This window comes from Dromaius novaehollandiae, unplaced genomic scaffold, assembly GCF_036370855.1.
Source record: "Dromaius novaehollandiae isolate bDroNov1 unplaced genomic scaffold, bDroNov1.hap1 HAP1_SCAFFOLD_45, whole genome shotgun sequence".
Taxonomy (NCBI): Eukaryota; Metazoa; Chordata; class Aves; order Casuariiformes; family Dromaiidae; genus Dromaius; species Dromaius novaehollandiae.
Genome location: NW_026991505.1, coordinates 760,800 through 772,258, shown reverse-complemented (window position 1 = coordinate 772,258; position 11,459 = coordinate 760,800). Strand labels below are relative to the sequence as shown.

The 11,459-nt window shown below is 50.8% G+C and overlaps 1 pseudogene; it reads right to left on the bottom strand.

Moving 5' to 3' along the window:
* Window positions 1-10,237: 10,237 nt before the first annotated feature.
* Window positions 10,238-11,199, bottom strand: LOC135327020 (olfactory receptor 12D1-like; annotated as a pseudogene).
* Between the last annotated feature and the right edge of the window lie 260 nt (window positions 11,200-11,459).

Genomic DNA, 11,459 nt, shown 5'->3' with positions numbered 1-11,459 from the left:
CATGGCCCTTTGCCATGGCACCAATGCACTCCCATGGCCTGGTGTGTGCAGGCACACTGCGTGTCAATCCCTGCATACGTGGTTCTGGGAGGGGATGTTTGCCATCTCAGTATTTCCCCCAGAGCTCACCCTCTAATATGTTGTCACAACCCTGGGCCCACCAAAAAGCTGTCACAGGTAGCTCAACTTCTGCCAGTGGGGACCTGGCAATTTCTATGCCTATTGCAAGGTATCTGGCAGTTTCCCTGAGGGAAGAACACAATCTATCTCATTGGTTTAGTCGAAGTCACATTAGGGGTCAGTCTCTTGCTGCCAGTGATCAGCCCTCAAGACTGGAAGTCTTCTCTGTCCTTGATCCAAAAGAATCAAAATCCAAAGAGGCAATTTCAGATCTTGGTCAGCCCGTCTCCAGCATCTAAAAGCGAATACAGAGGGCAGCTCCCCACATAACTGAGCGTAAGATCAAGATCTGCAAAACAGCTACAGTGCTTCTTTCTAACTTTGTGGTTGGTTTGTTTCCGTTTTCCAGTGAGGACAGGACAAATCTAAGCTCCATAAGGTAGCCCACAAAGTCCAAAATGAAAGCTCTACATTTCAGTGGACTGCTTGACTAAAAAGTTATTTTTCTTGGCTTAAATCAGATTAGGAATTGATGCCCTTGGGCTGGAATGCTGTATTTGCAGAAATGGTTTTCCTTCAATACCTTGTACTTGCATTTCCTCTGGATTTAAATTTCCTCAGTAGGCCATTAACATGGAGTAAGTTGCCCCAGTATCTACTAAAAACTCAGGGTAAGTAGCCATTAACTCTTATTAGGGTCCTAGCTCAGTCTCCTACCACTGATTCAGATGCTGCTAGTGCTTCCGGTTCCCCTTCCTTCTGTCACTGTTGGGGATCATACTGCTGAAATTCTGCCATCTCTTCCACACTTTTATTACCCTGCAGTTTCCAAATTGGAGGGTTTCCGAATCCTCCCCTCATCTGGGTCTGAACAGGACACTTTTTTTTCCAGTGCCCTGATTTCCTGCAATAGGCACAGCATTTGGGGGTCCAGCTGTCCCCTACCCACCATTCCTGTTCCTCTAGTCCTCTTCCTCCTTGACCTCATCCCCTCATATTTATTGCTCTTCCCCTCAGCATTGGAGTTCCTCCCAGCGCTGCTGCCAGCATACTCACTTCCTCCTGCTTTCATCTTCCTTTCTCCTTCCTTTCTTTTTCTGACCTTCCATCATATACCTATGTTGCTAATGAGAGTACCTTTTGTAAATTCTCTCCCTGCCATCCTGGAGCCACGCGTTGTGAAATATTTAGGAATACCTGGAGCCGCTTGTTGGACAGATACACTCACTGCCAGTCTTTCATTCAAACTTTCCACAGACATCCCTCCATAGCGTAACAGGGCCTGCCACAAGTTATTTCAGAATTTGCTCGGGTGTTCCTCAGACTTTTGTCTTACTTCCTGAACCCTTTCAAAGCTAACACCAAATGCCCTGCAGCTCTTACTGCTGAAAAATGGATTTTGGCACATTGCTTCACATGGCACCTGATCATTCACATTATTAAAATCTCAGTTTGGATCTACTCATGACCAAAGTTGTCGGTTTCCATGCTGGTCTGACAACTTCCCTTCTTTTTCCGATGTCCATTCTCTATCCCCTGGCTGAAATATCTGTTGTAACAGTACTTGAACATCCCCGCAACAAGGGTGATGTCCCTCTACTATTGTAGAAAACAGTAGAGCTGCCTTCTCTGGGTCTTCCAGTGCCCGGGACATTTGCTGTGCCCATTGAGTTACCTCCTGGAGCCCACGGCTGATCAACACAGACATGCAAAATCAGTGTGTGAGGGGGGTGTGTGTCGGGTGGGGGTGGGGCTGTTGTCCCAGTGCCAGTGGTGCTCCCCACAGCTGGGTTAGGCATTACAGTTCCAATCATAGGAGCCTGCAGTATGACAGATTGGTTTCCCGAGGGAAGCGATGGATATAAGTTAGAAGCAGATTTGGGTGCTGAAACAGTATAAGGGGGGAGCAAGGGCAAAACCATTACTCGAGTCTCCCAGCGTTTGTTGCGCAAGCATATGTCTTACCTTACTTGAATCCCCAGATCTCCCTGGTCATTTAAAAGCTCAGTTATCCCAGACTTACTAGTGGTTCATTTGCTGAGGTTTCTGATCCCCCAAGCAATGACCCAAGAAGGTCAGCTTACCCATATCAAATGAAGCACCTTGAGACCACTGCTCAGAGGGTGTCCCCTCCCAAGTCTGTAACAGCCATTCCTCTTGACAGAGAGCTATAGCCCTACCGTTGCTGAGACCTGAGGTACCTTCAGTTTCTTTCCACTTTTCCAGAATTTCTGCTAGCAGTGAACCCCAATTTTACCTTCCCCACTGAACCTCCCATGACTCATGCTGACCCAGTTTTAGTACCTCCCTAGTGAGTGCCACTACTGCAATGACTGTCAGGTGAACTCAGCCTGTGCCAGCTGTGTCAAATGCAGTTCCAGTGCTCACCAGATTGGAGGCCAGCAGTGTCCCACCTGGGTCACCAAAACTGCTAAAATATTATCAGTGTACAGAGATTGATGTTAAGGAAGCTCTTCTCCCTACGTAGTCTTCAAGTGATTTTCAACATTCTCGCTTTCTCCTCCAAGCCCCACTAGACTGACACCCCTCCCCTCCCCTCCAACTAGACTGACAATGTGCTGTCAGTGCAAAGACAATATGTTCTGGAACAGGAGTCAAACACAAAGGGAAGCAGGAGAAATGGTGAATACAGCTCAGAACTGACTTCACATCTAAAGGTGACCCCTGAGCTCCTTTAATCAATGATTTGCTCCCAGGAGCTCAGAGTGTCTCAGTGACCAACCTGGATAAACTGCCCTTTTCCCCTGTCTTGCATCTCTAGTGAAATCTCTGGCAAGCTACAGATGTAGCAGTTCCCAGGAGCAGTTCAGGCCCCTGGGCACAGAAGGGAGGTTCCTGCACGACTTAGAAACTGCATTGGTCCTTGCTGTAACTTTCCCCCTGGGGAATTTTGGGAGGCCCCCTCAAAAGCAATCTCAGCCATGCTATAAACGAAACCATAATGTGGCAAAGGGATGAGCTATCCAGCTGGAGAAGAGATCTGTTCTTCAGGCTTTGCTCTCTACTTGAAGGGGGGCAGATTTTCCTGCTAAGAAATAGCTACCCAGACAATCTGACCTCTTGTAAGAGGGTAGTCACCCATCAAGTCAGACATCAGGAGCACGAAAAGTGCAGCCTAACTATAAAAACTGTAGCAGCATTCATTTGCTAACAGAACCTCTGATCCCTAACCTCACGGAAGTACCAGAAGGAGAAAGACAGAGGCAAGGTACATAAGAATGTTGGGCAGGAAGTGTTGCAGGGAGATTTCCTTGACTTTCATGAGCTGCCTTCTTGGTTCCATGTTTTCAGTCCCAGCAAGGAGAAAAGGTTTGGCAGATTTTGGCAAGAAGCCTTGTTGCATGAGACAACAACTTCACTGGCCTCCTGGCCATCTGGAGTGGTTAGCTGTAGCACAGCATCTGGTGCACAGATGCAATGATTACTGTCCTTCATTGTAAGCATAGTCAGCCTTTTTGTGCATGATCAGTTTGTTGTTGTGACACACTGTGGAGTGTGTACTTGAGTTCTTTTGGATCTTGACCGGAAGGAGATTCACACGCACAAGGCTGGAGAACAGCCAGATCCCTTTATTGCTGTAAGGCGATCTGTGATTCATATCAGCATATGCTATAGCAGGTTCTGCTGCATGGTGACTCAGTTCTTGCCCAGTAGATTGTACTGTTTATGCTGTTTGAGGAGCTGCGATGTGTGAACCCCTTAGCTACTGCTGAGGGAGATGGGGCATCCCTGGTGCTGCTGCCCCACTGAGGACACTGCAGCTGGTCCATGTCTTGGTGGTCGATGGTGCCCTTGCTGTTATAGACCAGAGTGCTGGACAGCAGTACGGCTAGCACGAAGATCCATGCGTCATTCTTGGTGTTTCTCTGGAACAAACAGCCCTGGATGATACCAAGAAACTGTGTGCAAGGCCCGCTAAGAGTTAGCAAATCCCCAGATCCCCAGGGAACAGGGAAAACTTTTGGGTGCTGGCTCAGGGTTGGTCTTGGCCTTGGTGCTTAGGGTTTGCGGTAGGAGCTAGAGCTTTGGCAGAGGGCTGTGGGTTGGAGTGGGGGTGAGGGCTGCAGCCCGGTGCAGCACCCCAAGGCGAGCGATGAGGCCTTGGGATTAGCTTCAGGCACAGGGTCCGAGTTTAGGGAAGCGGGCAGAGATGGAGGCTTCAGTGTAGCCCTTGGGGTTTGGCCTTGGCGAATTTAGGACGCCAAGGCAGCAAGGTGCAAGGGTAGGGCTTCAGGTCAGTGCTTAGGCATGGGGTGCGGGCCTCCCGGAGGGACTCTGCCAGGTCCTGTCCCAGCTGCAGAACCACTGCCTCAAGGCCCCTTACCTCCCCACAACATGGCCTCTCTCCTGGCTGCCACCTGGCAGCCCTTCCTGTCCTCCCGCGCCTGCCTCCAGCTCCTGCGTGCTTCGCTGAGGCAACACAGAGCACCTCCTCATCAGCACCCAAGCGCTCTCCCTCCAGCCTGCCTCTGCCTCTGCCACCCCAGCCACCTGCGGCCCTCCTGCCATGCCCTTCATTTTCCCAGGAGCACCTCACAATGCCCGCCTCCTGCTCCTCACCAATCACATTGCTGCAGCACAAGTGACCTCACAATCTACAGCACAGCCCTCACACCTTCACCGCCACCTCCCTCTTGCCTGCCTCTGCCCTCTGCCCTCAGCTCCACGCCCCTGCACTCCAACACCCCACCTGCCCTGCTCTTCTTCTGCCTCCCAGGCCCCCAACCCCTTCCAGCTGGGCTTACAAGAAGGCTGGGTGCTTAGGGGCTGCGCCAGAGCAAGTTTGGCCTTAGGCGTCAGGCATGCGTGCAGGCTTTGGGCTTTGTGCTGAGTGGGGTCAGGCAAAGCTTTTGGCTCCAGCCTCAGTGTTTGGCTTGGCCTTGCGGCTCAGCACACCTCCCCCCACCCCACTACCTATTTACCCTTGTGGCATGCCCCTGACCTTCCCAGCAGCACCTCACAGTGCCAGATTCCTGCTCCTCACCAATCAGATTGCTGCAGCACAAGTGACCTCGCAGCCAAGAACCCAGCCCTCACCCCTGCACTTGCAGCTCCCCCTCACCTGCCTCTGCCCTCTGCTCTCAGCTCCAGGCGCTTGCACTCCAAGACCAAACACCATCCCTGCCAGGCCTCTGCCTCTGCCTCCCAGGCCCCAAACGCCTTGGCGCTAGGCTTACAAGACGCCTGCAGGGTTAGGGGCTTTGCGGGAGCAGCATAGGGCTTAGGCTTCAGGCCTCAGTGGGGAGGTTGCGCTTTGCAGCTGCTGGGCTTTGGGAAAGCTTTTGGGTGATGGCTGAGTGCTGGCCTTCCTGTTTCTGCTGAGGGTTTTGGGAATGGGCAAACTCTGTGGCCCGGGGGTGTGTGTTTGTGTGTGGGTGAGACCTAGAGCGTGCTCTAGCACTTGAAGGCAAGCGATGAGGGCTAGGCCTTAGCTTCAGACACAGGGCAAGAGTGAGGGTAGGGGGTAAGGATTCAGGCCGCAGCACAGCCGTTTGGGTTTGGCCTTAGTGGCTAGAGGAGGGGAAGGAGGCAAGGCAGAAGGGTAGAGCTTCATCTTAGTGGTGAGGCCCCCTCGATTCCCCAAGGCCAAACCGAGAGGGCTACACTGAAGCCTCCGTCTCTGCCCGCTTCCCCAAACTCGGACCCTGTGCCTGAAGCTAATCCCAAGGCCTCATCGCTCGCCTTGGGGTGCTGCACCGGGCTGCAGCCCTCACCCCCACTCCAACCCACAGCCCTCTGCCAAAGCTCTAGCCCCTACCGCAAACCCTGAGCACCAAGGCCAAGCCCTACACTGAGCCAGCAGCCAAAAGCTTTGCCTGACCCCACTCAGCACAAAGCCCAAAGCCTGCACGCATGCCTGAAGCCTAAGGCCAAACTTGCTCTGGCGCAGCCCCTAAGCACCCAGCCTTCTTGTAAGGCGAGCTGGAAGGGCTTGGGGGCCTGGGAGGCAGAAGAAGAGCAGGGCAGGTGGGGTGTTGGAGTGCAGGGGCGTGGAGCTGAGGGCAGAGGGCAGAGGCAGGCAAGAGGGAGGTGGTGGTGAAGGTGTGAGGGCTGCGCTGTAGATTGTGAGGTCACTTGTGCTGCAGCAATGTGATTGGTGAGGAGCAGGAGGCGCGCACTGTGAGGAGCTCACGGGAAATCCAGGGTGTGCCAGGAGGTCTGTCCAAGGCAAGAATGCAACCTGTGAGGACATGAAGGCTCCATTTTCTCAGACACAGCTGGCCTCCCTTATAGCATCTACGCAATGTAAAGCCATTTCCTCCGTGCGGTGCCTGTGCACTTGGCTCTTCTTCCAAAATTGGAGTCATGAAAGTGGTCATGGAATGGTATCCCTAAAGGGCTCGTTGCTTTGCTTTCATTCTCCACGGGCTCAGGTTGATGTGTTCAGTGTCCCATTGTAATCTGTTAGGGAACCAGGTTTAGATTCAGGGTTCGCTTTTGGGGCCCTGTGTCAGTGAAGATGGTTAAGGATCCCAGAGTAACCTTCCTGAGGCTGTGACACATTTGTTTGGGCAGGTGATGGCTGACCATCTTCCTGGAGAGGCAATAAGCTGCCAGCAGAGCTCAGAGCGTTTTTGGGAACATCATACCGTGGGGGTGGGCAGTGAGTGGAGCCGTACAACACAGGAGACCATCCAAGGTGGAGTCACCGAGCGGTAAAGAGCAAAATCAGGAAATGCATAGGTAAAGGAGGGCTCCGCAATCCCAGGAGAGGCCGTGGAGACCCAGCAGGCTCAGGGAAGAGAGACTGGAGAGCCATCCTTGTACTCTCTTTGGCATGCCATAGGCTGGCTCCAGTGCAGCCCCATAACATATCTCATACCCTCCGAAATGCTGCCTGGGCCCTCTGAGCACCCTCCACAGCCACATAAAATGGGAGGCGGGGACTGCCAGTGGCATGAGAACCATCCTCTTGGGTCTGCTTCCTGCTCTCACGAGAATGGGCACAGTGGAGTCGCCTCATGGCCCTGTGGCACCACCATTGGCTCTCTGCTGAGCAGCAGTGCCTGCACAGAGCCCTGCAGGGAGCACAGGGGAGGGGGACCTGGAGCAGCTGGCCAGGCCAGCGTGGACACCCTCATCTGGGGAAGGGCTTTCTGGGGAGCAGGGACGTGCCTGGAGGGGAGCAAGGGGGTGGTTCCCAGGAAAGGTGAGAAGTGTCATGGCTTCTTTATAAAAACTGCTAAGGCTATGCATAATGATCAGCAGTTGTCATCTGTGGACATTGTGTGGTTCAAATCTCAATACGATACAACCTGGCAACTCTGAGAAATATCGGAGTCTTTGGAACAACCCTTGGGTTGGACTATCAAGACCAGAGTTGCAGGAGAAACTTCAGTCCTGGACATTGTTCGTGTTTTCAGAGGATAAATTGTCAGAGGGCCAGCTTACCCCAATAAATGGACAAATACTTGACTGGGCAATAGTTCTCATGATCATGTCATCACCACCAGCTAGCTCTAGGTTGGCTGGATCACTTTAACCTGGAAAAGGGACCTAGCTAGGTGTTTACATAAGGTGTACGTACGTGTTTAATAAATAGCCACATGCCACATCATCTAATTAGTGGTGCTCATGAATGGATCAACAAGAGTCTCCCTGTTCCTATCTACCATCCAGCGAAACCACAGCCAAGGGAATGGGCTTGGTGCAAGCAGTGGGGAAAGAAGACCCTATTGAGATTGACTCTGGTCTGGTGCTGAGAAGAGACATAAGAGGTCTGAATGGACCTCTCTGAAAGGACATGAGAGGAGAAGAGGTAGGACACTACTCTGGTGGTTTTTTCACTCACTTAGCTAGGTAGGGTTGATCAGGTGCTGCACATGGCTAGACAAACGTGCTGCCCTGTTTGCACTCGGCCAGTCCATTTTAAACTCTTTTCTCTCATGCTTCTTTCTCCCCAGTCCCCTTTAGGCAATAACCCCTCCAGTCCACAAGGTTGTCAAGCAGAGCCACTCGAGTGGCCTCATCTGGGAGCGTACACCCCGTCCAAGGCCCCAGGGACATAATCACTGCCCTAGGAATAGCCAAATCTGGGTGCTCCTTTGCACTGATTAGGCTCCTGGCATTCCTCTGCCATCACTGATCATCTGTTCTTTGTATTTGTGGTGACTAGCCTTCCAACACATAAACTCACAGTTTAGTCCAGTGTTTGGCCCATATGTTCTGCAAGTGTTAACAAGCCACAGAAACAATATGCAGAGGAGTTACTGTGCAGCTCTGGGCACAGTGTAATCTGCTTCTCCATAAAATGCATTCTTAGGAAAAACAGGCACTGGCTAAGGTTGAACAATAAGAAAACAGTAGCAACTGGGAGAAAACTGGAAGCTGCTTCTTGTTGACCTTGCCCCACCCCTTGCAACTGACTTCCTAAGAAAAAATGGGATCTCATTTTGCTCCTGTTGTAGATGACTGCATTAATCAATGCAGACACCGCACAGTAAAAAACAAACAAACAAACAAAGAGCTACTATGGAGTTAGTGGCTACGTATAGGTATAAGTATATATAGGTAGAGGTGTATATAGTAGTGTAAACAAGGAAGGAGGCAGCAGCAAGGCACAAAAATATAAATCACACCACCCTCCTATAGAAGGTAGTCTTAGAACCACAGTGACGAGCTTAACATAGAGCATTATTATGCATATAAAAGAGCCCATGTCTAAAAACAAACCCAAGAAGCCTGTTTTCACAGAAGGATGAACTGGAGCAAGACAGTAAGGGGATTTCACAGGTGATCTGGCTCAAGTCATTGCCTCTGCTGAAGGATACAGCACGCATGCAGAAAGGTGGGTTGCAAGGGAGCACTCACATTGTCTTTGGCCAGTTAGAAACAGATATTAACTCTTAAAGACCTAAAAACACTTACAAGAGCTCAGACTCAAAGAGTGGTCCTATGGGAACAGGAGATCAGGACCCTTGGGACACTGTCTCTGACAGTATCCAGTCTGGAGCATTGTTTAGGAGAGGAAGAATCTCTTTTGACACCTTCAAGCACATGGCATGAAAATTTTGCATTCAGGGATTACTTGAGGCCCTAATAGAAATATTTACTATCATCATCATCATCATCATTCTATAACACTGTTAAAAATGATAATAACAACAATACTAGAGGCAGCCTTTTTAAGGCTTATGGTAGGAGTCTCAACATGGAATGTGTTGAGCAAGTAGGTATTGTGTGAAACACACCTGGCATGTTGGTGAAGTTTATGAATATGTGGAAAAAACCTGTAGGACAGGTAAGAATCAAAAGACCTCTCCAGCTGTTACTCTTAATCCCCATCACCCAAGCTCACCTTACCTTTAAGCCCTAAGGATCAGTTCTGGAAGCTTTCTTCAACTGGAATCCACCATTCCCACTCATTTTGAGATTAAGGGTGAGATTCAATCTGAGATTAGGACACCTACGTTTGGGGTTCCAAATGTACCTTCCTCCCTGTGAGACAAGTGCCTGAAGAGCAGTTTTAAACGCTGTGAATCTAGGCAATGGGGGTGGGATTCAGTTGCCCAACATAGGTGTCTAGCACCATCTCAGATGCCCTAAGATAGCTGACAGCCATACAGGGCTGGTAGATCTGGCGCAGGACCTATGCCTTTCTGGAGCAGCAGAGAGACACCAGCTGAGATACACAGAGTATTTCAAGTGGCATGACATACATGTCTGCACATGGCCAACTGGATCCCACAAAAGCAACTGAATCCCTCCTTGTCTGTCGGCTTTAGGCTAAGATGAATCATGTCCTGACTTCTCTTGACAGCTCTGACTGGGGATTCAGCTGCCGAAAGAAAGAAAGAAAGAAAGAGCAAAAAAATGAAGTGACGTTTGAGGGTAAACCACTCTAAAAAAAGGTGTTTTTATTGAAGTATCACTCTCTGGAGCCACTTCTCTTCTCCACTTGGATGAATGGGAGTGGCTGTTCCACCAACATATATTCATCTTTATGCACTGATATTGCCCAAGATAGCAGACGTAGGGCCATATGCAGTATGTAGGATTTTTCTGAAGGGACCCAGGCTGTTGGCAGTGAAAAGCAGATTTCTGCACAAGACATTCTTGAGCCAAAAGCTCCTCTGATTGCATTGTCCGTTGCCTACTACCCCACACAAGCTGCAAGGCAGAACATTTTCTGCACTAGTAACTCTCTGGAGAAAAGTCTTCTCTTTAGGGCACGTTTCACCTCCACATTCCTCAGGGTGTAGATCAAAGGATTGAGGACGGGGGTGACAACAGTATACATAAGGGTGGCTATCATGTCCCGCCTGGGTGAACTCCCTGAGGAAGGTGGCACATAGTTAAAAACAGCAGGGACATAGAATAAGGCCACTACTGTGAGATGGGAGATGCAAGTGGAGAAGGATTTCCTCCTTCCCTCCCTCGACTGGACTTTCAGTCGGAGGAAGGAAAAGATGTACAGGTAAGAAAAGAGTGTGAAGACAAAGGGGCCTATTGCAATACTCCCTGTGATGATGCTGAGCAGGTGCAGGTTGAGCTGGTTGCTATTGCAGGCTAGTCTCACCAGGGGCTTGATGTCACAGAAGAAGTGGTGGATGTGGCTGGGGCCACAGAAATGGAGCCGGGAGGTCATGACTGTGTGCCAGGAAGGAAGCCAGTAGCCCAAGCGGCTGCAGCCAGCAGCAGGCAGGCCCGTGGGCTCATGATCAGGGTGTAGCGCAGCGGGTGGCAGATGGCCACAAAGCGGTCATAGGCCATGACAGCCAGCAGCAAAGCTTCGCTGCTGCCCAGGAAGTGGAAGAAGTGGAGTTGGCTTAGGCAGCCAGTGTAAGAAATACCCTGGTGCCCCCAGAGGAACCCAGCCAGCATCTTGGGGATGGTAACTGTGGAGTAGAAAATATCCAGGCAGGAGAGGTTGCAGAGGAAATAGTACATGGGGATGCGTAGCCGAGGTTCACATATCACCACAGTCACAATTGCCACATTCCCCAGCAGGCTGGGCAGGTAGAGCAGGGAGAAGAGCATGAACAGGAACTGCTGCAGCCCTTGAAGGCTGGACAGGCCAAGCAGGATGAACTTGCTCACCTCTGTCTGGTTATCCATCCCTGCAGGGAAAGAGAGAAGAACTCAGCAGTAGCTTGCTGTCTTTCTGTCCTGAGCTGTTATTTCTGTTCCCCAGAGTCCTCTTCCATAAGGTGCAGCAGCAGCTGATGCTGCCTCATGAATGGAAAAGATCAGACACCGAGTCCGGAAAGGGACACAAAAGAATTCCTTGATTTTCCACCCCAGCTGTTGCAACAAATACTAGAAACTGTTGTAACCTAGATGGCCAGTACTGATGCCGGAGCTGCTACCTGTGTACC